General features: G+C 54.9%; 13 non-coding genes and 1 pseudogene across 13 annotated transcripts; all 14 read right to left on the reverse strand.

Moving 5' to 3' along the window:
* Positions 1–2,226: 2,226 nt before the first annotated feature.
* On the reverse strand, positions 2,227–2,346 carry LOC141053355 (5S ribosomal RNA). Its single transcript, XR_012221097.1, has one exon. It is a non-coding gene; the product is annotated as a 5S ribosomal RNA (ribosomal RNA).
* A 1,100-nt stretch (positions 2,347–3,446) lies between these two features.
* LOC141053316 (5S ribosomal RNA) lies at positions 3,447–3,565 on the reverse strand. Its single transcript, XR_012221061.1, has one exon. It is a non-coding gene; the product is annotated as a 5S ribosomal RNA (ribosomal RNA).
* A 2,306-nt stretch (positions 3,566–5,871) lies between these two features.
* LOC141053357 (5S ribosomal RNA) lies at positions 5,872–5,991 on the reverse strand. Its single transcript, XR_012221099.1, has one exon. It is a non-coding gene; the product is annotated as a 5S ribosomal RNA (ribosomal RNA).
* Positions 5,992–7,068: 1,077 nt separating this feature from the next.
* On the reverse strand, positions 7,069–7,177 carry LOC141053496 (5S ribosomal RNA; annotated as a pseudogene).
* A 2,341-nt stretch (positions 7,178–9,518) lies between these two features.
* Positions 9,519–9,638, reverse strand: LOC141053359 (5S ribosomal RNA). Its single transcript, XR_012221100.1, has one exon. It is a non-coding gene; the product is annotated as a 5S ribosomal RNA (ribosomal RNA).
* A 1,077-nt stretch (positions 9,639–10,715) lies between these two features.
* LOC141053363 (5S ribosomal RNA) lies at positions 10,716–10,834 on the reverse strand. Its single transcript, XR_012221104.1, has one exon. It is a non-coding gene; the product is annotated as a 5S ribosomal RNA (ribosomal RNA).
* Positions 10,835–13,175: 2,341 nt separating this feature from the next.
* Positions 13,176–13,295, reverse strand: LOC141053360 (5S ribosomal RNA). The gene has a single exon (XR_012221101.1). It is a non-coding gene; the product is annotated as a 5S ribosomal RNA (ribosomal RNA).
* Positions 13,296–14,372: 1,077 nt separating this feature from the next.
* LOC141053285 (5S ribosomal RNA) lies at positions 14,373–14,491 on the reverse strand. Its single transcript, XR_012221034.1, has one exon. It is a non-coding gene; the product is annotated as a 5S ribosomal RNA (ribosomal RNA).
* Positions 14,492–16,797: 2,306 nt separating this feature from the next.
* Positions 16,798–16,917, reverse strand: LOC141053361 (5S ribosomal RNA). The gene has a single exon (XR_012221102.1). It is a non-coding gene; the product is annotated as a 5S ribosomal RNA (ribosomal RNA).
* Positions 16,918–17,994: 1,077 nt separating this feature from the next.
* Positions 17,995–18,113, reverse strand: LOC141053375 (5S ribosomal RNA). Its single transcript, XR_012221115.1, has one exon. It is a non-coding gene; the product is annotated as a 5S ribosomal RNA (ribosomal RNA).
* Positions 18,114–20,454: 2,341 nt separating this feature from the next.
* On the reverse strand, positions 20,455–20,574 carry LOC141053362 (5S ribosomal RNA). Its single transcript, XR_012221103.1, has one exon. It is a non-coding gene; the product is annotated as a 5S ribosomal RNA (ribosomal RNA).
* Positions 20,575–21,651: 1,077 nt separating this feature from the next.
* Positions 21,652–21,770, reverse strand: LOC141053387 (5S ribosomal RNA). The gene has a single exon (XR_012221126.1). It is a non-coding gene; the product is annotated as a 5S ribosomal RNA (ribosomal RNA).
* A 2,341-nt stretch (positions 21,771–24,111) lies between these two features.
* LOC141053364 (5S ribosomal RNA) lies at positions 24,112–24,231 on the reverse strand. The gene has a single exon (XR_012221105.1). It is a non-coding gene; the product is annotated as a 5S ribosomal RNA (ribosomal RNA).
* A 1,077-nt stretch (positions 24,232–25,308) lies between these two features.
* On the reverse strand, positions 25,309–25,427 carry LOC141053286 (5S ribosomal RNA). The gene has a single exon (XR_012221035.1). It is a non-coding gene; the product is annotated as a 5S ribosomal RNA (ribosomal RNA).
* Between the last annotated feature and the right edge of the window lie 574 nt (positions 25,428–26,001).

The raw sequence follows: 26,001 nt of genomic DNA on the forward strand, positions 1-26,001 counted from the left end.
CGCACCTGTTCCTTAATCACGCCTGGCTGGCGCTCCTTTTTGGACTGTCTCACTTATCGCCAGTGCTCAGCAAGAGGCCCTTTTGTAATTTCCTTTGTCTTCACTTTTTTGCTGGCTCTCTTAAAGGGGTTGTAGGCAGAATGCCCCGCTCAGAGCCGCTGAGCTCACTGATCGGCTGCTGACGTGACGTCAGCGTCGCAGCCAATGCCACAGACCTGGAGCAACGGTGAGACTCTCCGGTGGACCCGGGTAGGGTGAGTACAGGGCGGTTTGTTGCTTTCTAAAAGCCTGCAACCTGGGAAGAACGTTTAATGAAAGGGAACAACCCCTTTGACTGTCTGCAGCGCGCCACACCTAGGAAGCGCACAGTCACTTGCAAGCGAACACGCACATATGCTTGCACATGGCCACACCTCCTATTTGCCCCTGCAGCCTCAGCGCCAGCAAGTGTCAGACTGTCCTGTCTGTCTTATTATCATTAATATTTGCGTGCCTTAGCAGGAAAATGCCCCCAATTCCCTCCCGCTCCTTCCTAGTGTAGGGTCGGACAGGTTCGCAGGATGCAGTGACGAGACACTAAACGAATGGTGGTTTTCGAAATTACTTTTATAAAACCCTAGCCGAAGGGCTAGGCTGAACAAAACAAGGAATAAGTACAACACCAACAGTCCACGCAGGGACTCAACAATCTTAACCCAATATAGTTTCACTTAGCCTTCCAGGGACTGCTGGGTTCGGTAGCGTGGCAGCGTTGAGGTCGCTGAGGCGGCTGTCCTGAGGAAAGTGATGTCGGTGGGGGCAACAGGCCCTGAAGAAAATAATACCGTTGGGGGGCAACAAGCCCTGAAGAAAACGAGGACGTTGGGGCGCAACAGGTCCTGAAGAAAACGGGGACGTTGGGGCGCAACAGGCCCTGAAGGAAACGCTGCCGATGGGGCGCAACAAGCCCTGAAGGAAACGCTGCGGCTGGGGCGCAACAGGCCCTGAAGGAAACGGGGACATTGGGGCGCAACAGGCCCTGAAGATAACGCTGCCGCTGGGGCGCAACAGGCCCTGAAGGAAACGCTGCCGCTGGGGCGCAACAGGCCCTGAAGAAAACGCCTCCGCTGGGGCACAACAGGCCCTGAAGAAAACGCTGCCGCTGGGGTGCAACAGGCCCTGAAGAAAACACTGCCGCTGGGGCGCAACAGGCCCTGAAGAAAGCAATGCCGTTGGGTCTCAACAGGCCCTGAAGTAAATGATGGAGGTGGCGCGCGGTGATGACGCAGTTCCCCAGAAAGGCCTGTAGCCGTCCTTTACCAAGGAGTCTCTTCCTAAGCCAGGGTAGCGAGCCTTTAATCCCGCCTGTGACAAGGTGGCGTATCTTGAGGCCAATGGTGGCCGGGTCGGCGTGATGGGGGAAGGCTGGGGGGAAGGGCCCAGATCTCTGAGGCCTGGTTACCGGTACTCACGGCCACAACCGGAGGTATAGTTCCTCTCTCTCTAAGGCGGGGTTTAGCGGGGATAATTCTCTCAGAACGGGAGCGGGGAGCAGTCTCTGGGCACAGTCTCTCACGTCTCTCTTGTCGGTAAATCGGCCGCTTTCTCCTCGCAGGCTCCTCTCCGTACCCCTGCAAGTCACCCTGTGTCCTGCCTTCACTCCCTCTCTTCCCCAACTGCCACTTCAGCGCGTCCCCTGCTCCTTTTACCCTAGCCCCTCCCCCTGTTGCCCTGACAACCTCAGTCGCATGTCTCCCTTTGTAATTCCCCTGTTGTGCTTCCTTCAATAACTCTGATGGCGGTCCCCTTGGTTCCGGCCCAAACACTATATGGGGGTCCTCCTCCCCACACTAGTACTGAATTTGGGTCCTGGGCAGCCGTCTGATTGGGTTAGTTACACAAGCTTCTTTGCAGAAGAAGACGTTACTTCTGCCAGCCGGCCGGCCGGCCTCTAAAGATCATCCCCTGGGCGCCCGCTGAATGCCTGGCCCCTTAACGGCCCAGGATGCTTATGACGCCTTCATTTCCAGAAGGCAGGCCGAGGGGTCAATAAGCACTCTTAGCTGCGGCAAGGAGCTTGGTGTGAGGCATGCGAGGAGGCGTGGTAGCGTCCCTAGCTGCAAACCATCTCAGAGGCATCAGAGGCATTATGCGGCTTGGGGCTTCCAGCTTAGGTAATGTTGGTGTCTGATAAGGCGCCCCTGTATACTAGCCGAGCTGGGCCAGGGAGCAAAATGTCATCAAAATGGTCTACAGCACTCGGTGTTCCCAGGAGGTCTCCCATCCAAGTACTGTCCAAGCCCATCCCCGCTTTGCTTCCGAGTTCGGACGAGATCGGGCGTATCCAGGGTGGTATGGCCAGTAGACACGGGGTGGTATGGCCAGTAGACACGGCTTGGTCCATCGCCTGGCCAGCCTGCCTCAGGCTCGCATGGTGGCGAGAACTCTGACCATGTGGAGGCGGGCTCCGAAGGGCCGATGCAAAGGCTGGGCCGCCCCTACAGTCTTTGTTTGTTTTGCAGTGAAACCACGCGCCGCAGCAGGGCCCGAGCATCATTTGTCTTTAAATATGGCTCCACGCAGGGTCTCCTGCAGGCTAAACCATTCATCTGGGGGGACGTGACAGAAGGCGCAAGCTGGAGCAGCCGCAACTTGAGGCGGATTGAGACGTCCAGGAGCGAATGAAGGAAGAGGGTGAGATAGAATCATAGAATCGTAGAGTTGGAAGGGACCTCCTGGGCCATCTGGTCCAACCCCCTGCTCAAAGCAGGATTCGCTAAATCATCCCAGTCAGATGTCTGTCCAGCCTCTGTTTGAAGACTTCCATTGAAGGAGAACTCACCACTTCTCGTGGCAGCCTGTTCCACTCATTGATCACTCTAACTGTTAAAAAAAAATTTCTAATATCTAATCTGTGTCTCCTCCCATTCAGTTTCATCCCATTGCTTCTAGTCTTTCCTTGTGCAAATGAGAATAAAGTTGATCCTTCTACAATGTGACAGCCCTTTAGATATTTGTAGACAGCTATTAAGTCTCCTCTCAGTCTTCTCTTTTGCAAACTAAACATTCCCAAATCCTGCAACCTTTCCTCATAAGACAGGGTTTGCAGACCGGTCACCATTCTGGTTGCCAGTGACTGTGTGCTGCTCTTCAGGGGGGTCGTGTTGCCTGCAAAGGTGTCCTGCTTGCTTCGGCCTGTAAACTGGCCTCCAGGTTGCCGGCGGATGCCCCCAAGCCCGCGGGAGGCGCTGGTCCTGTTGAAAGGAAGCCTAGTATTAAAAGTAAATAAGCAACAATGCTGGAGGCCCACGGTGATGAGAAGGATGCTGGCAGTTTGCACGGACGAAATAGCGCAAGAGAGAAAGCAAATGAAAAGAGGAAAGAAGCATGTGTGCCCTTGTGAAAGGGAATGGAAAAAAGGCATAGAGGACAGTGACCCCTGCTGGTGGAAGGAAGGAAAAAGCAAAAGCCTACAGCACCTGGTATTCCCAGGCGGTCTCCCATCCAAGTACTAACCAGGCCCGACCCTGCTTAGCTTCCGAGATCAGACAAGATCGGGCGTGTTCAGAGTGGTGTGGCCGTAGGCAGAGACAGGCTTCTCACTTGCTGCTTTTCTACTATGCAGTCTGGCTGCCGGCTGCCCTGTCCAGTGCTCAGCAAGAAAAAAATGCAGAGCTGGAAATGAACCCGGTCTAAAGGAGCGCACCTGTTCCTTAATCACGCCTGGCTGGCGCTCCTTTTTGGACTGTCTCACTTATCGCCAGTGCTCAGCAAGAGGCCCTTTTGTAATTTCCTTTGTCTTCACTTTTTTGCTGGCTCTCTTAAAGGGGTTGTAGGCAGAACGCCCCGCTCAGAGCCGCTGAGCTCACTGATCGGCTGCTGACGTGACGTCAGCGTCGCAGCCAATGCCACAGACCTGGAGCAGCGGTGAGACTCTCCGGTGGACCCGGGTAGGGTGAGTACAGGGCGGTTTGTTGCTTTCTAAAAGCCTGCAACCTGGGAAGAACGTTTAATGAAAGGGAACAACCCCTTTGACTGTCTGCAGCGCGCCACACCTAGGAAGCGCACAGTCACTTGCAAGCGAGCACGCACATATGCTTGCACATGGCCACACCTCCTATTTGCCCCTGCAGCCTCAGCGCCAGCAAGTGTCAGACTGTCCTGTCTGTCTTATTATCATTAATATTTGCATGCCTTAGCAGGAAAATGCCCCCAATTACCTCCCGCTCCTTCCTAGTGTAGGGTCGGACAGGTTCGCAGGATGCAGTGACGAGACACTAAACGAATGGTGGTTTTCGAAATTACTTTTATAAAACCCTAGCCGAAGGGCTAGGCTGAACAAAACAAGGAATAAGTACAACACCAACAGTCCACGCAGGGACTCAACAATCTTAACCCAATATAGTTTCACTTAGCCTTTCAGGGACTGCTGGGTTCGGTAGCGTGGCCGCGTTGAGGTCGCTGAGGCGGCTGTCCTGAGGAAAGTGATGTCGGTGGGGGCAACAGGCCCTGAAGAAAATAATACCGTTGGGGGGCAACAAGCCCTGAAGAAAACGAGGACGTTGGGGCGCAACAGGTCCTGAAGAAAACGGGGACGTTGGGGCGCAACAGGCCCTGAAGGAAACGCTGCCGCTGGGGCGCAACAAGCCCTGAAGGAAACGCTGCCGCTGGGGCGCAACAGGCCCTGAAGGAAACGGGGACATTGGGGCGCAACAGGCCCTGAAGATAACGCTGCCGCTGGGGCGCAACAGGCCCTGAAGAAAACGCCTCCGCTGGGGCACAACAGACCCTGAAGAAAACGCTGCCGCTGGGGTGCAACAGGCCCTGAAGAAAACACTGCCGCTGGGGCGCAACAGGCCCTGAAGAAAGCAATGCCGTTGGGTCTCAACAGGCCCTGAAGTAAATGATGGAGGTGGCGCGCGGTGATGACGCAGTTCCCCAGAAAGGCCTGTAGCCGTCCTTTACCAAGGAGTCTCTTCCTAAGCCAGGGTAGCGAGCTTTTAATCCCGCCTGTGACAAGGTGGCGTATCTTGAGGCCAATGGTGGCCGGGTCGGCGTGATGGGGGAAGGCTGGGGGGAAGGGCCCAGATCTCTGAGGCCTGGTTACCGGTACTCACGGCCACAACCGGAGGTATAGTTCCTCTCTCTCTAAGGCGGGGTTTAGCGGGGATAATTCTCTCAGAACGGGAGCGGGGAGCAGTCTCTGGGCACAGTCTCTCACGTCTCTATTGTCGGTAAATCGGCCGCTTTCTCCTCGCAGGCTCCTCTCGGTACCCCTGCAAGTCACCCTGTGTCCTGCCTTCACTCCCTCTCTTCCCCAACTGCCACTTCAGCGCGTCCCCTGCTCCTTTTACCCTAGCCCCTCCCCCTGTTGCCCTGACAACCTCAGTCGCATGTCTCCCTTTGTAATTCCCCTGTTGTGCTTCCTTCAATAACTCTGATGGCGGTCCCCTTGGTTCCGGCCCAAACACTATATGGGGGTCCTCCTCCCCACACTAGTACTGAATTTGGGTCCTGGGCAGCCGTCTGATTGGGTTAGTTACACAAGCTTCTTTGCAGAAGAAGACGTTACTTCTGCCAGCCGGCCGGCCGGCCTCTAAAGATCATCCCCTGGGCGCCCGCTGAATGCCTGGCCCCTTAACGGCCCAGGATGCTTATGACGCCTTCATTTCCAGAAGGCAGGCCGAGGGGTCAATAAGCACTCTTAGCTGCGGCAAGGAGCTTGGTGTGAGGCATGCGAGGAGGCGTGGTAGCGTCCCTAGCTGCAAACCATCTCAGAGGCATCAGAGGCATTATGCGGCTTGGGGCTTCCAGCTTAGGTAATGTTGGTGTCTGATAAGGCGCCCCTGTATACTAGCCGAGCTGGGCCAGGGAGCAAAATGTCATCAAAATGGTCTACAGCACTCGGTGTTCCCAGGAGGTCTCCCATCCAAGTACTGTCCAAGCCCATCCCCGCTTTGCTTCCGAGTTCGGACGAGATCGGGCGTATCCAGGGTGGTATGGCCAGTAGACACGGCTTGGTCCATCGCCTGGCCAGCCTGCCTCAGGCTCGCATGGTGGCGAGAACTCTGACCATGTGGAGGCGGGCTCCGAAGGGCCGATGCAAAGGCTGGGCCGCCCCTACAGTCTTTGTTTGTTTTGCAGTGAAACCACGCGCCGCAGCAGGGCCCGAGCATCATTTGTCTTTAAATATGGCTCCACGCAGGGTCTCCTGCAGGCTAAACCATTCATCTGGGGGGACGTGACAGAAGGCGCAAGCTGGAGCAGCCGCAACTTGAGGCGGATTGAGACGTCCAGGAGCGAATGAAGGAAGAGGGTGAGATAGAATCATAGAATCGTAGAGTTGGAAGGGACCTCCTGGGCCATCTGGTCCAACCCCCTGCTCAAAGCAGGATTCGCTAAATCATCCCAGTCAGATGTCTGTCCAGCCTCTGTTTGAAGACTTCCATTGAAGGAGAACTCACCACTTCTCGTGGCAGCCTGTTCCACTCATTGATCACTCTAACTGTTAAAAAAAAATTTCTAATATCTAATCTGTGTCTCCTCCCATTCAGTTTCATCACATTGCTTCTAGTCTTTCCTTGTGCAAATGAGAATAAAGTTGATCCTTCTACAATGTGACAGCCCTTTAGATATTTGTAGACAGCTATTAAGTCTCCTCTCAGTCTTCTCTTTTGCAAACTAAACATTCCCAAATCCTGCAACCTTTCCTCATAAGACAGGGTTTGCAGACCGGTCACCATTCTGGTTGCCAGTGACTGTGTGCTGCTCTTCAGGGGGGTCGTGTTGCCTGCAAAGGTGTCCTGCTTGCTTTGGCCTGTAAACTGGCCTCCAGGTTGCCGGCGGATGCCCCCAAGCCCGCGGGAGGCGCTGGTCCTGTTGAAAGGAAGCCTAGTATTAAAAGTAAATAAGCAACAATGCTGGAGGACCACGGTGATGAGAAGGATGCTGGCAGTTTGCACGGACGAAATAGCGCAAGAGAGAAAGCAAATGAAAAGAGGAAAGAAGCATGTGTGCCCTTGTGAAAGGGAATGGAAAAAAGGAATAGAGGACAGTGACCCCTGCTGGTGGAAGGAAGGAAAAAGCAAAAGCCTACAGCACCTGGTATTCCCAGGCGGTCTCCCATCCAAGTACTAACCAGGCCCGACCCTGCTTAGCTTCCAAGATCAGGCATGTTCAGGGTGGTGTGGCCGTAGGCAGAGACAAGTTTCTCACTTGCTGCTTTTCTACTATGCAGTCTGGCTGCCGGCTGCCCTGTCCAGTGCTCAGCAAGAAAAAATTGCAGAGCTGGAAATGAACCCGGTCTAAAGGAGCGCACCTGTTCCTTAATCACGCCTGGCTGGCGCTCCTTTTTGGACTGTCTCACTTATCGCCAGTGCTCAGCAAGAGGCCCTTTTGTAATTTCCTTTCTCTTCACTTTTTTGCTGGCTCTCTTAAAGGGGTTGTAGGCAGAACGCCCCGCTCAGAGCCGCTGAGCTCACTGATCGGCTGCTGACGTGACATCAGCGTCGCAGCCAATGCCACAGACCTGGAGCAGCAGTGAGACTCTCCGGTGGACCCGGGTAGGGTGAGTACAGGGCGGTTTGTTGCTTTCTAAAAGCCTGCAACCTGGGAAGAACATTTAATGAAAGGGAACAACCCCTTTGACTGTCTGCAGCGCGCCACACCTAGGAAGCGCACAGTCACTTGCAAGCGAGCACGCACATATGCTTGCACATGGCCACACCTCCTATTTGCCCCTGCAGCCTCAGCGCCAGCAAGTGTCAGACTGTCCTGTCTGTCTTATTATCATTAATATTTGCGTGCCTTAGCAGGAAAATGCCCCCAATTCCCTCCCGCTCCTTCCTAGTGTAGGGTCGGACAGGTTCGCAGGATGCAGTGACGAGACACTAAACGAATGGTGGTTTTCGAAATTACTTTTATAAAACCCTAGCCGAAGGGCTAGGCTGAACAAAACAAGGAATAAGTACAACACCAACAGTCCACGCAGGGACTCAACAATCTTAACCCAATATAGTTTCACTTAGCCTTCCAGGGACTGCTGGGTTCGGTAGCGTGGCCGCGTTGAGGTCGCTGAGGCGGCTGTCCTGAGGAAAGTGATGTCGGTGGGGGCAACAGGCCCTGAAGAAAATAATTCCGTTGGGGGGCAACAAGCCCTGAAGAAAACGAGGACGTTGGGGCGCAACAGGTCCTGAAGAAAACGGGGACGTTGGGGCGCAACAGGCCCTGAAGGAAACGCTGCCGCTGGGGCGCAACAAGCCCTGAAGGAAACGCTGCCGCTGGGGCGCAACAGGCCCTGAAGGAAACGGGGACATTGGGGCGCAACAGGCCCTGAAGATAACGCTGCCGTTGGGGCGCAACAGGCCCTGAAGGAAACGCTGCCGCTGGGGCGCAACAGGCCCTGAAGAAAACGCCTCCGCTGGGGCACAACAGGCCCTGAAGAAAACGCTGCCGCTGGGGTGCAACAGGCCCTGAAGAAAACACTGCCGCTGGGGCGCAACAGGCCCTGAAGAAAGCAATGCCGTTGGGTCTCAACAGGCCCTGAAGTAAATGATGGAGGTGGCGCGCGGTGATGACGCAGTTCCCCAGAAAGGCCTGTAGCCGTCCTTTACCAAGGAGTCTCTTCCTAAGCCAGGGTAGCGAGCCTTTAATCCCGCCTGTGACAAGGTGGCGTATCTTGAGGCCAATGGTGGCCGGGTCGGCGTGATGGGGGAAGGCTGGGGGGAAGGGCCCAGATCTCTGAGGCCTGGTTACCGGTACTCACGGCCACAACCGGAGGTATAGTTCCTCTCTCTCTAAGGCGGGGTTTAGCGGGGATAATTCTCTCAGAACGGGAGCGGGGAGCAGTCTCTGGGCACAGTCTCTCACGTCTCTCTTGTCGGTAAATCGGCCGCTTTCTCCTCGCAGGCTCCTCTCCGTACCCCTGCAAGTCACCCTGTGTCCTGCCTTCACTCCCTCTCTTCCCCAACTGCCACTTCAGCGCGTCCCCTGCTCCTTTTACCCTAGCCCCTCCCCCTGTTGCCCTGACAACCTCAGTCGCATGTCTCCCTTTGTAATTCCCCTGTTGTGCTTCCTTCAATAACTCTGATGGCGGTACCCTTGGTTCCGGCCCAAACACTATATGGGGGTCCTCCTCCCCACACTAGTACTGAATTTGGGTCCTGGGCAGCCGTCTGATTGGGTTAGTTACACAAGCTTCTTTGCAGAAGAAGACGTTACTTCTGCCAGCCGGCCGGCCGGCCTCTAAAGATCATCCCCTGGGCGCCCGCTGAATGCCTGGCCCCTTAACGGCCCAGGATGCTTATGACGCCTTCATTTCCAGAAGGCAGGCCGAGGGGTCAATAAGCACTCTTAGCTGCGGCAAGGAGCTTGGTGTGAGGCATGCGAGGAGGCGTGGTAGCGTCCCTAGCTGCAAACCATCTCAGAGGCATCAGAGGCATTATGCGGCTTGGGGCTTCCAGCTTAGGTAATGTTGGTGTCTGATAAGGCGCCCCTGTATACTAGCCGAGCTGGGCCAGGGAGCAAAATGTCATCAAAATGGTCTACAGCACTCGGTGTTCCCAGGAGGTCTCCCATCCAAGTACTGTCCAAGCCCATCCCCGCTTTGCTTCCGAGTTCGGACGAGATCGGGCGTATCCAGGGTGGTATGGCCAGTAGACACGGCTTGGTCCATCGCCTGGCCAGCCTGCCTCAGGCTCGCATGGTGGCGAGAACTCTGACCATGTGGAGGCGGGCTCCGAAGGGCCGATGCAAAGGCTGGGCCGCCCCTACAGTCTTTGTTTGTTTTGCAGTGAAACCACGCGCCGCAGCAGGGCCCGAGCATCATTTGTCTTTAAATATGGCTCCACGCAGGGTCTCCTGCAGGCTAAACCATTCATCTGGGGGGACGTGACAGAAGGCGCAAGCTGGAGCAGCCGCAACTTGAGGCGGATTGAGACGTCCAGGAGCGAATGAAGGAAGAGGGTGAGATAGAATCATAGAATCGTAGAGTTGGAAGGGACCTCCTGGGCCATCTGGTCCAACCCCCTGCTCAAAGCAGGATTCGCTAAATCATCCCAGTCAGATGTCTGTCCAGCCTCTGTTTGAAGACTTCCATTGAAGGAGAACTCACCACTTCTCGTGGCAGCCTGTTCCACTCATTGATCACTCTAACTGTTAAAAAATTTTTTCTAATATCTAATCTGTGTCTCCTCCCATTCAGTTTCATCCCATTGCTTCTAGTCTTTCCTTGTGCAAATGAGAATAAAGTTGATCCTTCTACAATGTGACAGCCCTTTAGATATTTGTAGACAGCTATTAAGTCTCCTCTCAGTCTTCTCTTTTGCAAACTAAACATTCCCAAATCCTGCAACCTTTCCTCATAAGACAGGGTTTGCAGACCGGTCACCATTCTGGTTGCCAGTGACTGTGTGCTGCTCTTCAGGGGGGTCGTGTTGCCTGCAAAGGTGTCCTGCTTGCTTCGGCCTGTAAACTGGCCTCCAGGTTGCCGGCGGATGCCCCCAAGCCCGCGGGAGGCGCTGGTCCTGTTGAAAGGAAGCCTAGTATTAAAAGTAAATAAGCAACAATGCTGGAGGCCCACGGTGATGAGAAGGATGCTGGCAGTTTGCACGGACGAAATAGCGCAAGAGAGAAAGCAAATGAAAAGAGGAAAGAAGCATGTGTGCCCTTGTGAAAGGGAATGGAAAAAAGGCATAGAGGACAGTGACCCCTGCTGGTGGAAGGAAGGAAAAAGCAAAAGCCTACAGCACCTGGTATTCCCAGGCGGTCTCCCATCCAAGTACTAACCAGGCCCGACCCTGCTTAGCTTCCGAGATCAGACGAGATCGGGCGTGTTCAGGGTGGTGTGGCCGTAGGCAGAGACAAGCTTCTCACTTGCTGCTTTTCTACTATGCAGTCTGGCTGCCGGCTGCCCTGTCCAGTGCTCAGCAAGAAAAAAATGCAGAGATGGAAATGAACCCGGTCTAAAGGAGCGCACCTGTTCCTTAATCACGCCTGGCTGGCGCTCCTTTTTGGACTGTCTCACTTATCGCCTGTGCTCAGCAAGAGGCCCTTTTGTAATTTCCTTTGTCTTCACTTTTTTGCTGGCTCTCTTAAAGGGGTTGTAGGCAGAATGCCCCGCTCAGAGCCGCTGAGCTCACTGATCGGCTGCTGACGTGACGTCAGCGTCGCAGCCAATGCCACAGACCTGGAGCAACGGTGAGACTCTCCGGTGGACCCGGGTAGGGTGAGTACAGGGCGGTTTGTTGCTTTCTAAAAGCCTGCAACCTGGGAAGAACGTTTAATGAAAGGGAACAACCCCTTTGACTGTCTGCAGCGCGCCACACCTAGGAAGCGCACAGTCACTTGCAAGCGAGCACGCACATATGCTTGCACATGGCCACACCTCCTATTTGCCCCTGCAGCCTCAGCGCCAGCAAGTGTCAGACTGTCCTGTCTGTCTTATTATCATTAATATTTGCGTGCCTTAGCAGGAAAATGCCCCCAATTCCCTCCCGCTCCTTCCTAGTGTAGGGTCGGACAGGTTCGCAGGATGCAGTGACGAGACACTAAACGAATGGTGGTTTTCGAAATTACTTTTATAAAACCCTAGCCGAAGGGCTAGGCTGAACAAAACAAGGAATAAGTACAACACCAACAGTCCACGCAGGGACTCAACAATCTTAACCCAATATAGTTTCACTTAGCCTTCCAGGGACTGCTGGGTTCGGTAGCGTGGCAGCGTTGAGGTCGCTGAGGCGGCTGTCCTGAGGAAAGTGATGTCGGTGGGGGCAACAGGCCCTGAAGAAAATAATACCGTTGGGGGGCAACAAGCCCTGAAGAAAACGAGGACGTTGGGGCGCAACAGGTCCTGAAGAAAACGGGGACGTTGGGGCGCAACAGGCCCTGAAGGAAACGCTGCCGCTGGGGCGCAACAAGCCCTGAAGGAAACGCTGCGGCTGGGGCGCAACAGGCCCTGAAGGAAACGGGGACATTGGGGCGCAACAGGCCCTGAAGATAACGCTGCCGCTGGGGCGCAACAGGCCCTGAAGGAAACGCTGCCGCTGGGGCGCAACAGGCCCTGAAGAAAACGCCTCCGCTGGGGCACAACAGGCCCTGAAGAAAACGCTGCCGCTGGGGTGCAACAGGCCCTGAAGAAAACACTGCCGCTGGGGCGCAACAGGCCCTGAAGAAAGCAATGCCGTTGGGTCTCAACAGGCCCTGAAGTAAATGATGGAGGTGGCGCGCGGTGATGACGCAGTTCCCCAGAAAGGCCTGTAGCCGTCCTTTACCAAGGAGTCTCTTCCTAAGCCAGGGTAGCGAGCCTTTAATCCCGCCTGTGACAAGGTGGCGTATCTTGAGGCCAATGGTGGCCGGGTCGGCGTGATGGGGGAAGGCTGGGGGGAAGGGCCCAGATCTCTGAGGCCTGGTTACCGGTACTCACGGCCACAACCGGAGGTATAGTTCCTCTCTCTCTAAGGCGGGGTTTAGCGGGGATAATTCTCTCAGAACGGGAGCGGGGAGCAGTCTCTGGGCACAGTCTCTCACGTCTCTCTTGTCGGTAAATCGGCCGCTTTCTCCTCGCAGGCTCCTCTCCGTACCCCTGCAAGTCACCCTGTGTCCTGCCTTCACTCCCTCTCTTCCCCAACTGCCACTTCAGCGCGTCCCCTGCTCCTTTTACCCTAGCCCCTCCCCCTGTTGCCCTGACAACCTCAGTCGCATGTCTCCCTTTGTAATTCCCCTGTTGTGCTTCCTTCAATAACTCTGATGGCGGTACCCTTGGTTCCGGCCCAAACACTATATGGGGGTCCTCCTCCCCACACTAGTACTGAATTTGGGTCCTGGGCAGCCGTCTGATTGGGTTAGTTACACAAGCTTCTTTGCAGAAGAAGACGTTACTTCTGCCAGCCGGCCGGCCGGCCTCTAAAGATCATCCCCTGGGCGCCCGCTGAATGCCTGGCCCCTTAACGGCCCAGGATGCTTATGACGCCTTCATTTCCAGAAGGCAGGCCGAGGGGTCAATAAGCACTCTTAGCTGCGGCAAGGAGCTTGGTGTGAGGCATGCGAGGAGGCGTGGTAGCGTCCCTAGCTGCAAACCATCTCAGAGGCATCAGAGGCATTATGCGGCTTGGGGCTTCCAGCTTAGGTAATGTTGGTGTCTGATAAGGCGCCCCTGTATACTAGCCGAGCTGGGCCAGGGAGCAAAATGTCATCAAAATGGTCTACAGCACTCGGTGTTCCCAGGAGGTCTCCCATCCAAGTACTGTCCAAGCCCATCCCCGCTTTGCTTCCGAGTTCGGACGAGATCGGGCGTATCCAGGGTGGTATGGCCAGTAGACACGGCTTGGTCCATCGCCTGGCCAGCCTGCCTCAGGCTCGCATGGTGGCGAGAACTCTGACCATGTGGAGGCGGGCTCCGAAGGGCCGATGCAAAGGCTGGGCCGCCCCTACAGTCTTTGTTTGTTTTGCAGTGAAACCACGCGCCGCAGCAGGGCCCGAGCATCATTTGTCTTTAAATATGGCTCCACGCAGGGTCTCCTGCAGGCTAAACCATTCATCTGGGGGGACGTGACAGAAGGCGCAAGCTGGAGCAGCCGCAACTTGAGGCGGATTGAGACGTCCAGGAGCGAATGAAGGAAGAGGGTGAGATAGAATCATAGAATCGTAGAGTTGGAAGGGACCTCCTGGGCCATCTGGTCCAACCCCCTGCTCAAAGCAGGATTCGCTAAATCATCCCAGTCAGATGTCTGTCCAGCCTCTGTTTGAAGACTTCCATTGAAGGAGAACTCACCACTTCTCGTGGCAGCCTGTTCCACTCATTGATCACTCTAACTGTTAAAAAAAAATTTCTAATATCTAATCTGTGTCTCCTCCCATTCAGTTTCATCCCATTGCTTCTAGTCTTTCCTTGTGCAAATGAGAATAAAGTTGATCCTTCTACAATGTGACAGCCCTTTAGATATTTGTAGACAGCTATTAAGTCTCCTCTCAGTCTTCTCTTTTGCAAACTAAACATTCCCAAATCCTGCAACCTTTCCTCATAAGACAGGGTTTGCAGACCGGTCACCATTCTGGTTGCCAGTGACTGTGTGCTGCTCTTCAGGGGGGTCGTGTTGCCTGCAAAGGTGTCCTGCTTGCTTCGGCCTGTAAACTGGCCTCCAGGTTGCCGGCGGATGCCCCCAAGCCCGCGGGAGGCGCTGGTCCTGTTGAAAGGAAGCCTAGTATTAAAAGTAAATAAGCAACAATGCTGGAGGCCCACGGTGATGAGAAGGATGCTGGCAGTTTGCACGGACGAAATAGCGCAAGAGAGAAAGCAAATGAAAAGAGGAAAGAAGCATGTGTGCCCTTGTGAAAGGGAATGGAAAAAAGGCATAGAGGACAGTGACCCCTGCTGGTGGAAGGAAGGAAAAAGCAAAAGCCTACAGCACCTGGTATTCCCAGGCGGTCTCCCATCCAAGTACTAACCAGGCCCGACCCTGCTTAGCTTCCGAGATCAGACAAGATCGGGCGTGTTCAGGGTGGTGTGGCCGTAGGCAGAGACAGGCTTCTCACTTGCTGCTTTTCTACTATGCAGTCTGGCTGCAGGCTGCCCTGTCCAGTGCTCAGCAAGAAAAAAATGCAGAGCTGGAAATGAACCCGGTCTAAAGGAGCGCACCTGTTCCTTAATCACGCCTGGCTGGCGCTCCTTTTTGGACTGTCTCACTTATCGCCAGTGCTCAGCAAGAGGCCCTTTTGTAATTTCCTTTGTCTTCACTTTTTTGCTGGCTCTCTTAAAGGGGTTGTAGGCAGAACGCCCCGCTCAGAGCCGCTGAGCTCACTGATCGGCTGCTGACGTGACGTCAGCGTCGCAGCCAATGCCACAGACCTGGAGCAGCGGTGAGACTCTCCGGTGGACCCGGGTAGGGTGAGTACAGGGCGGTTTGTTGCTTTCTAAAAGCCTGCAACCTGGGAAGAACGTTTAATGAAAGGGAACAACCCCTTTGACTGTCTGCAGCGCGCCACACCTAGGAAGCGCACAGTCACTTGCAAGCGAGCACGCACATATGCTTGCACATGGCCACACCTCCTATTTGCCCCTGCAGCCTCAGCGCCAGCAAGTGTCAGACTGTCCTGTCTGTCTTATTATCATTAATATTTGCATGCCTTAGCAGGAAAATGCCCCCAATTACCTCCCGCTCCTTCCTAGTGTAGGGTCGGACAGGTTCGCAGGATGCAGTGACGAGACACTAAACGAATGGTGGTTTTCGAAATTACTTTTATAAAACCCTAGCCGAAGGGCTAGGCTGAACAAAACAAGGAATAAGTACAACACCAACAGTCCACGCAGGGACTCAACAATCTTAACCCAATATAGTTTCACTTAGCCTTTCAGGGACTGCTGGGTTCGGTAGCGTGGCCGCGTTGAGGTCGCTGAGGCGGCTGTCCTGAGGAAAGTGATGTCGGTGGGGGCAACAGGCCCTGAAGAAAATAATACCGTTGGGGGGCAACAAGCCCTGAAGAAAACGAGGACGTTGGGGCGCAACAGGTCCTGAAGAAAACGGGGACGTTGGGGCGCAACAGGCCCTGAAGGAAACGCTGCCGCTGGGGCGCAACAAGCCCTGAAGGAAACGCTGCCGCTGGGGCGCAACAGGCCCTGAAGGAAACGGGGACATTGGGGCGCAACAGGCCCTGAAGATAACGCTGCCGCTGGGGCGCAACAGGCCCTGAAGAAAACGCCTCCGCTGGGGCACAACAGACCCTGAAGAAAACGCTGCCGCTGGGGTGCAACAGGCCCTGAAGAAAACACTGCCGCTGGGGCGCAACAGGCCCTGAAGAAAGCAATGCCGTTGGGTCTCAACAGGCCCTGAAGTAAATGATGGAGGTGGCGCGCGGTGATGACGCAGTTCCCCAGAAAGGCCTGTAGCCGTCCTTTACCAAGGAGTCTCTTCCTAAGCCAGGGTAGCGAGCTTTTAATCCCGCCTGTGACAAGGTGGCGTATCTTGAGGCCAATGGTGGCCGGGTCGGCGTGATGGGGGAAGGCTGGGGGGAAGGGCCCAGATCTCTGAGGCCTGGTTACCGGTACTCACGGCCACAACCGGAGGTATAGTTCCTCTCTCTCTAAGGCGGGGTTTAGCGGGGATAATTCTCTCAGAACGGGAGCGGGGAGCAGTCTCTGGGCACAGTCTCTCACGTCTCTCTTGTCGGTAAATCGGCCGCTTTCTCCTCGCAGGCTCCTCTCGGTACCCCTGCAAGTCACCCTGTGTCCTGCCTTCACTCCCTCTCTTCCCCAACTGCCACTTCAGCGCGTCCCCTGCTCCTTTTACCCTAGCCCCTCCCCCTGTTGCCCTGACAACCTCAGTCGCATGTCTCCCTTTGTAATTCCCCTGTTGTGCTTCCTTCAATAACTCTGATGGCGGTCCCCTTGGTTCCGGCCCAAACACTATATGGGGGTCCTCCTCCCCACACTAGTACTGAATTTGGGTCCTGGGCAGCCGTCTGATTGGGTTAGTTACACAAGCTTCTTTGCAGAAGAAGACGTTACTTCTGCCAGCCGGCCGGCCGGCCTCTAAAGATCATCCCCTGGGCGCCCGCTGAATGCCTGACCCCTTAACGGCCCAGGATGCTTATGACGCCTTCATTTCCAGAAGGCAGGCCGAGGGGTCAATAAGCACTCTTAGCTGCGGCAAGGAGCTTGGTGTGAGGCATGCGAGGAGGCGTGGTAGCGTCCCTAGCTGCAAACCATCTCAGAGGCATCAGAGGCATTATGCGGCTTGGGGCTTCCAGCTTAGGTAATGTTGGTGTCTGATAAGGCGCCCCTGTATACTAGCCGAACTGGGCCAGGGAGCAAAATGTCATCAAAATGGTCTACAGCACTCGGTGTTCCCAGGAGGTCTCCCATCCAAGTACTGTCCAAGCCCATCCCCGCTTTGCTTCCGAGTTCGGACGAGATCGGGCGTATCCAGGGTGGTATGGCCAGTAGACACGGCTTGGTCCATCGCCTGGCCAGCCTGCCTCAGGCTCGCATGGTGGCGAGAACTCTGACCATGTGGAGGCGGGCTCCGAAGGGCCGATGCAAAGGCTGGGCCGCCCCTACAGTCTTTGTTTGTTTTGCAGTGAAACCACGCGCCGCAGCAGGGCCCGAGCATCATTTGTCTTTAAATATGGCTCCACGCAGGGTCTCCTGCAGGCTAAACCATTCATCTGGGGGGACGTGACAGAAGGCGCAAGCTGGAGCAGCCGCAACTTGAGGCGGATTGAGACGTCCAGGAGCGAATGAAGGAAGAGGGTGAGATAGAATCATAGAATCGTAGAGTTGGAAGGGACCTCCTGGGCCATCTGGTCCAACCCCCTGCTCAAAGCAGGATTCGCTAAATCATCCCAGTCAGATGTCTGTCCAGCCTCTGTTTGAAGACTTCCATTGAAGGAGAACTCACCACTTCTCGTGGCAGCCTGTTCCACTCATTGATCACTCTAACTGTTAAAAAAATTTTTCTAATATCTAATCTGTGTCTCCTCCCATTCAGTTTCATCCCATTGCTTCTAGTCTTTCCTTGTGCAAATGAGAATAAAGTTGATCCTTCTACAATGTGACAGCCCTTTAGATATTTGTAGACAGCTATTAAGTCTCCTCTCAGTCTTCTCTTTTGCAAACTAAACATTCCCAAATCCTGCAACCTTTCCTCATAAGACAGGGTTTGCAGACCGGTCACCATTCTGGTTGCCAGTGACTGTGTGCTGCTCTTCAGGGGGGTCGTGTTGCCTGCAAAGGTGTCCTGCTTGCTTCGGCCTGTAAACTGGCCTCCAGGTTGCCGGCGGATGCCCCCAAGCCCGCGGGAGGCGCTGGTCCTGTTGAAAGGAAGCCTAGTATTAAAAGTAAATAAGCAACAATGCTGGAGGCCCACGGTGATGAGAAGGATGCTGGCAGTTTGCACGGACGAAATAGCGCAAGAGAGAAAGCAAATGAAAAGAGGAAAGAAGCATGTGTGCCCTTGTGAAAGGGAATGGAAAAAAGGCATAGAGGACAGTGACCCCTGCTGGTGGAAGGAAGGAAAAAGCAAAAGCCTACAGCACCTGGTATTCCCAGGCGGTCTCCCATCCAAGTACTAACCAGGCCCGACCCTGCTTAGCTTCCGAGATCAGACGAGATCGGGCGTGTTCAGGGTGGTGTGGCCGTAGGCAGAGACAAGCTTCTCACTTGCTGCTTTTCTACTATGCAGTCTGGCTGCCGGCTGCCCTGTCCAGTGCTCAGCAAGAAAAAAATGCAGAGCTGGAAATGAACCCGGTCTAAAGGAGCGCACCTGTTCCTTAATCACGCCTGGCTGGCGCTCCTTTTTGGACTGTCTCACTTATCGCCTGTGCTCAGCAAGAGGCCCTTTTGTAATTTCCTTTGTCTTCACTTTTTTGCTGGCTCTCTTAAAGGGGTTGTAGGCAGAATGCCCCGCTCAGAGCCGCTGAGCTCACTGATCGGCTGCTGACGTGACGTCAGCGTCGCAGCCAATGCCACAGACCTGGAGCAACGGTGAGACTCTCCGGTGGACCCGGGTAGGGTGAGTACAGGGCGGTTTGTTGCTTTCTAAAAGCCTGCAACCTGGGAAGAACGTTTAATGAAAGGGAACAACCCCTTTGACTGTCTGCAGCGCGCCACACCTAGGAAGCGCACAGTCACTTGCAAGCGAACACGCACATATGCTTGCACATGGCCACACCTCCTATTTGCCCCTGCAGCCTCAGCGCCAGCAAGTGTCAGACTGTCCTGTCTGTCTTATTATCATTAATATTTGCGTGCCTTAGCAGGAAAATGCCCCCAATTCCCTCCCGCTCCTTCCTAGTGTAGGGTCGGACAGGTTCGCAGGATGCAGTGACGAGACACTAAACGAATGGTGGTTTTCGAAATTACTTTTATAAAACCCTAGCCGAAGGGCTAGGCTGAACAAAACAAGGAATAAGTACAACACCAACAGTCCACGCAGGGACTCAACAATCTTAACCCAATATAGTTTCACTTAGCCTTCCAGGGACTGCTGGGTTCGGTAGCGTGGCCGCGTTGAGGTCGCTGAGGCGGCTGTCCTGAGGAAAGTGATGTCGGTGGGGGCAACAGGCCCTGAAGAAAATAATTCCGTTGGGGGGCAACAAGCCCTGAAGAAAACGAGGACGTTGGGGCGCAACAGGTCCTGAAGAAAACGGGGACGTTGGGGCGCAACAGGCCCTGAAGGAAACGCTGCCGCTGGGGCGCAACAAGCCCTGAAGGAAACGCTGCCGCTGGGGCGCAACAGGCCCTGAAGGAAACGGGGACATTGGGGCGCAACAGGCCCTGAAGATAACGCTGCCGTTGGGGCGCAACAGGCCCTGAAGGAAACGCTGCCGCTGGGGCGCAACAGGCCCTGAAGAAAACGCCTCCGCTGGGGCACAACAGGCCCTGAAGAAAACGCTGCCGCTGGGGTGCAACAGGCCCTGAAGAAAACACTGCCGCTGGGGCGCAACAGGCCCTGAAGAAAGCAATGCCGTTGGGTCTCAACAGGCCCTGAAGTAAATGATGGAGGTGGCGCGCGGTGATGACGCAGTTCCCCAGAAAGGCCTGTAGCCGTCCTTTACCAAGGAGTCTCTTCCTAAGCCAGGGTAGCGAGCCTTTAATCCCGCCTGTGACAAGGTGGCGTATCTTGAGGCCAATGGTGGCCGGGTCGGCGTGATGGGGGAAGGCTGGGGGGAAGGGCCCAGATCTCTGAGGCCTGGTTACCGGTACTCACGGCCACAACCGGAGGTATAGTTCCTCTCTCTCTAAGGCGGGGTTTAGCGGGGATAATTCTCTCAGAACGGGAGCGGGGAGCAGTCTCTGGGCACAGTCTCTCACGTCTCTCTTGTCGGTAAATCGGCCGCTTTCTCCTCGCAGGCTCCTCTCCGTACCCCTGCAAGTCACCCTGTGTCCTGCCTTCACTCCCTCTCTTCCCCAACTGCCACTTCAGCGCGTCCCCTGCTCCTTTTACCCTAGCCCCTCCCCCTGTTGCCCTGACAACCTCAGTCGCATGTCTCCCTTTGTAATTCCCCTGTTGTGCTTCCTTCAATAACTCTGATGGCGGTACCCTTGGTTCCGGCCCAAACACTATATGGGGGTCCTCCTCCCCACACTAGTACTGAATTTGGGTCCTGGGCAGCCGTCTGATTGGGTTAGTTACACAAGCTTCTTTGCAGAAGAAGACGTTACTTCTGCCAGCCGGCCGGCCGGCCTCTAAAGATCATCCCCTGGGCGCCCGCTGAATGCCTGGCCCCTTAACGGCCCAGGATGCTTATGACGCCTTCATTTCCAGAAGGCAGGCCGAGGGGTCAATAAGCACTCTTAGCTGCGGCAAGGAGCTTGGTGTGAGGCATGCGAGGAGGCGTGGTAGCGTCCCTAGCTGCAAACCATCTCAGAGGCATCAGAGGCATTATGCGGCTTGGGGCTTCCAGCTTAGGTAATGTTGGTGTCTGATAAGGCGCCCCTGTATACTAGCCGAGCTGGGCCAGGGAGCAAAATGTCATCAAAATGGTCTACAGCACTCGGTGTTCCCAGGAGGTCTCCCATCCAAGTACTGTCCAAGCCCATCCCCGCTTTGCTTCCGAGTTCGGACGAGATCGGGCGTATCCAGGGTGGTATGGCCAGTAGACACGGCTTGGTCCATCGCCTGGCCAGCCTGCCTCAGGCTCGCATGGTGGCGAGAACTCTGACCATGTGGAGGCGGGCTCCGAAGGGCCGATGCAAAGGCTGGGCCGCCCCTACAGTCTTTGTTTGTTTTGCAGTGAAACCACGCGCCGCAGCAGGGCCCGAGCATCATTTGTCTTTAAATATGGCTCCACGCAGGGTCTCCTGCAGGCTAAACCATTCATCTGGGGGGACGTGACAGAAGGCGCAAGCTGGAGCAGCCGCAACTTGAGGCGGATTGAGACGTCCAGGAGCGAATGAAGGAAGAGGGTGAGATAGAATCATAGAATCGTAGAGTTGGAAGGGACCTCCTGGGCCATCTGGTCCAACCCCCTGCTCAAAGCAGGATTCGCTAAATCATCCCAGTCAGATGTCTGTCCAGCCTCTGTTTGAAGACTTCCATTGAAGGAGAACTCACCACTTCTCGTGGCAGCCTGTTCCACTCATTGATCACTCTAACTGTTAAAAAATTTTTTCTAATATCTAATCTGTGTCTCCTCCCATTCAGTTTCATCCCATTGCTTCTAGTCTTTCCTTGTGCAAATGAGAATAAAGTTGATCCTTCTACAATGTGACAGCCCTTTAGATATTTGTAGACAGCTATTAAGTCTCCTCTCAGTCTTCTCTTTTGCAAACTAAACATTCCCAAATCCTGCAACCTTTCCTCATAAGACAGGGTTTGCAGACCGGTCACCATTCTGGTTGCCAGTGACTGTGTGCTGCTCTTCAGGGGGGTCGTGTTGCCTGCAAAGGTGTCCTGCTTGCTTCGGCCTGTAAACTGGCCTCCAGGTTGCCGGCGGATGCCCCCAAGCCCGCGGGAGGCGCTGGTCCTGTTGAAAGGAAGCCTAGTATTAAAAGTAAATAAGCAACAATGCTGGAGGCCCACGGTGATGAGAAGGATGCTGGCAGTTTGCACGGACGAAATAGCGCAAGAGAGAAAGCAAATGAAAAGAGGAAAGAAGCATGTGTGCCCTTGTGAAAGGGAATGGAAAAAAGGCATAGAGGACAGTGACCCCTGCTGGTGGAAGGAAGGAAAAAGCAAAAGCCTACAGCACCTGGTATTCCCAGGCGGTCTCCCATCCAAGTACTAACCAGGCCCGACCCTGCTTAGCTTCCGAGATCAGACGAGATCGGGCGTGTTCAGGGTGGTGTGGCCGTAGGCAGAGACAAGCTTCTCACTTGCTGCTTTTCTACTATGCAGTCTGGCTGCCGGCTGCCCTGTCCAGTGCTCAGCAAGAAAAAAATGCAGAGCTGGAAATGAACCCGGTCTAAAGGAGCGCACCTGTTCCTTAATCACGCCTGGCTGGCGCTCCTTTTTGGACTGTCTCACTTATCGCCTGTGCTCAGCAAGAGGCCCTTTTGTAATTTCCTTTGTCTTCACTTTTTTGCTGGCTCTCTTAAAGGGGTTGTAGGCAGAATGCCCCGCTCAGAGCCGCTGAGCTCACTGATCGGCTGCTGACGTGACGTCAGCGTCGCAGCCAATGCCACAGACCTGGAGCAACGGTGAGACTCTCCGGTGGACCCGGGTAGGGTGAGTACAGGGCGGTTTGTTGCTTTCTAAAAGCCTGCAACCTGGGAAGAACGTTTAATGAAAGGGAACAACCCCTTTGACTGTCTGCAGCGCGCCACACCTAGGAAGCGCACAGTCACTTGCAAGCGAGCACGCACATATGCTTGCACATGGCCACACCTCCTATTTGCCCCTGCAGCCTCAGCGCCAGCAAGTGTCAGACTGTCCTGTCTGTCTTATTATCATTAATATTTGCGTGCCTTAGCAGGAAAATGCCCCCAATTCCCTCCCGCTCCTTCCTAGTGTAGGGTCGGACAGGTTCGCAGGATGCAGTGACGAGACACTAAACGAATGGTGGTTTTCGAAATTACTTTTATAAAACCCTAGCCGAAGGGCTAGGCTGAACAAAACAAGGAATAAGTACAACACCAACAGTCCACGCAGGGACTCAACAATCTTAACCCAATATAGTTTCACTTAGCCTTCCAGGGACTGCTGGGTTCGGTAGCGTGGCAGCGTTGAGGTCGCTGAGGCGGCTGTCCTGAGGAAAGTGATGTCGGTGGGGGCAACAGGCCCTGAAGAAAATAATACCGTTGGGGGGCAACAAGCCCTGAAGAAAACGAGGACGTTGGGGCGCAACAGGTCCTGAAGAAAACGGGGACGTTGGGGCGCAACAGGCCCTGAAGGAAACGCTGCCGCTGGGGCGCAACAAGCCCTGAAGGAAACGCTGCGGCTGGGGCGCAACAGGCCCTGAAGGAAACGGGGACATTGGGGCGCAACAGGCCCTGAAGATAACGCTGCCGCTGGGGCGCAACAGGCCCTGAAGGAAATGCTGCCGCTGGGGCGCAACAGGCCCTGAAGAAAACGCCTCCGCTGGGGCACAACAGGCCCTGAAGAAAACGCTGCCGCTGGGGTGCAACAGGCCCTGAAGAAAACACTGCCGCTGGGGTGCAACAGGCCCTGAAGAAAGCAATGCCGTTGGGTCTCAACAGGCCCTGAAGTAAATGATGGAGGTGGCGCGCGGTGATGACGCAGTTCCCCAGAAAGGCCTGTAGCCGTCCTTTACCAAGGAGTCTCTTCCTAAGCCAGGGTAGCGAGCCTTTAATCCCGCCTGTGACAAGGTGGCGTATCTTGAGGCCAATGGTGGCCGGGTCGGCGTGATGGGGGAAGGCTGGGGGGAAGGGCCCAGATCTCTGAGGCCTGGTTACCGGTACTCACGGCCACAACCGGAGGTATAGTTCCTCTCTCTCTAAGGCGGGGTTTAGCGGGGATAATTCTCTCAGAACGGGAGCGGGGAGCAGTCTCTGGGCACAGTCTCTCACGTCTCTCTTGTCGGTAAATCGGCCGCTTTCTCCTCGCAGGCTCCTCTCCGTACCCCTGCAAGTCACCCTGTGTCCTGCCTTCACTCCCTCTCTTCCCCAACTGCCACTTCAGCGCGTCCCCTGCTCCTTTTACCCTAGCCCCTCCCCCTGTTGCCCTGACAACCTCAGTCGCATGTCTCCCTTTGTAATTCCCCTGTTGTGCTTCCTTCAATAACTCTGATGGCGGTACCCTTGGTTCCGGCCCAAACACTATATGGGGGTCCTCCTCCCCACACTAGTACTGAATTTGGGTCCTGGGCAGCCGTCTGATTGGGTTAGTTACACAAGCTTCTTTGCAGAAGAAGACGTTACTTCTGCCAGCCGGCCGGCCGGCCTCTAAAGATCATCCCCTGGGCGCCCGCTGAATGCCTGGCCCCTTAACGGCCCAGGATGCTTATGACGCCTTCATTTCCAGAAGGCAGGCCGAGGGGTCAATAAGCACTCTTAGCTGCGGCAAGGAGCTTGGTGTGAGGCATGCGAGGAGGCGTGGTAGCGTCCCTAGCTGCAAACCATCTCAGAGGCATCAGAGGCATTATGCGGCTTGGGGCTTCCAGCTTAGGTAATGTTGGTGTCTGATAAGGCGCCCCTGTATACTAGCCGAGCTGGGCCAGGGAGCAAAATGTCATCAAAATGGTCTACAGCACTCGGTGTTCCCAGGAGGTCTCCCATCCAAGTACTGTCCAAGCCCATCCCCGCTTTGCTTCCGAGTTCGGACGAGATCGGGCGTATCCAGGGTGGTATGGCCAGTAGACACGGCTTGGTCCATCGCCTGGCCAGCCTGCCTCAGGCTCGCATGGTGGCGAGAACTCTGACCATGTGGAGGCGGGCTCCGAAGGGCCGATGCAAAGGCTGGGCCGCCCCTACAGTCTTTGTTTGTTTTGCAGTGAAACCACGCGCCGCAGCAGGGCCCGAGCATCATTTGTCTTTAAATATGGCTCCACGCAGGGTCTCCTGCAGGCTAAACCATTCATCTGGGGGGACGTGACAGAAGGCGCAAGCTGGAGCAGCCGCAACTTGAGGCGGATTGAGACGTCCAGGAGCGAATGAAGGAAGAGGGTGAGATAGAATCATAGAATCGTAGAGTTGGAAGGGACCTCCTGGGCCATCTGGTCCAACCCCCTGCTCAAAGCAGGATTCGCTAAATCATCCCAGTCAGATGTCTGTCCAGCCTCTGTTTGAAGACTTCCATTGAAGGAGAACTCACCACTTCTCGTGGCAGCCTGTTCCACTCATTGATCACTCTAACTGTTAAAAAAAAATTTCTAATATCTAATCTGTGTCTCCTCCCATTCAGTTTCATCCCATTGCTTCTAGTCTTTCCTTGTGCAAATGAGAATAAAGTTGATCCTTCTACAATGTGACAGCCCTTTAGATATTTGTAGACAGCTATTAAGTCTCCTCTCAGTCTTCTCTTTTGCAAACTAAACATTCCCAAATCCTGCAACCTTTCCTCATAAGACAGGGTTTGCAGACCGGTCACCATTCTGGTTGCCAGTGACTGTGTGCTGCTCTTCAGGGGGGTCGTGTTGCCTGCAAAGGTGTCCTGCTTGCTTCGGCCTGTAAACTGGCCTCCAGGTTGCCGGCGGATGCCCCCAAGCCCGCGGGAGGCGCTGGTCCTGTTGAAAGGAAGCCTAGTATTAAAAGTAAATAAGCAACAATGCTGGAGGCCCACGGTGATGAGAAGGATGCTGGCAGTTTGCACGGACGAAATAGCGCAAGAGAGAAAGCAAATGAAAAGAGGAAAGAAGCATGTGTGCCCTTGTGAAAGGGAATGGAAAAAAGGCATAGAGGACAGTGACCCCTGCTGGTGGAAGGAAGGAAAAAGCAAAAGCCTACAGCACCTGGTATTCCCAGGCGGTCTCCCATCCAAGTACTAACCAGGCCCGACCCTGCTTAGCTTCCGAGATCAGACAAGATCGGGCGTGTTCAGGGTGGTGTGGCCGTAGGCAGAGACAGGCTTCTCACTTGCTGCTTTTCTACTATGCAGTCTGGCTGCAGGCTGCCCTGTCCAGTGCTCAGCAAGAAAAAAATGCAGAGCTGGAAATGAACCCGGTCTAAAGGAGCGCACCTGTTCCTTAATCACGCCTGGCTGGCGCTCCTTTTTGGACTGTCTCACTTATCGCCAGTGCTCAGCAAGAGGCCCTTTTGTAATTTCCTTTGTCTTCACTTTTTTGCTGGCTCTCTTAAAGGGGTTGTAGGCAGAACGCCCCGCTCAGAGCCGCTGAGCTCACTGATCGGCTGCTGACGTGACGTCAGCGTCGCAGCCAATGCCACAGACCTGGAGCAGCGGTGAGACTCTCCGGTGGACCCGGGTAGGGTGAGTACAGGGCGGTTTGTTGCTTTCTAAAAGCCTGCAACCTGGGAAGAACGTTTAATGAAAGGGAACAACCCCTTTGACTGTCTGCAGCGCGCCACACCTAGGAAGCGCACAGTCACTTGCAAGCGAGCACGCACATATGCTTGCACATGGCCACACCTCCTATTTGCCCCTGCAGCCTCAGCGCCAGCAAGTGTCAGACTGT

The sequence above is a fragment of the Dendrobates tinctorius genome, unplaced genomic scaffold (assembly GCF_039654945.1).
Source record: "Dendrobates tinctorius isolate UK_male_01 unplaced genomic scaffold, ASM3965494v1 ptg000165l, whole genome shotgun sequence".
Taxonomy (NCBI): Eukaryota; Metazoa; Chordata; class Amphibia; order Anura; family Dendrobatidae; genus Dendrobates; species Dendrobates tinctorius.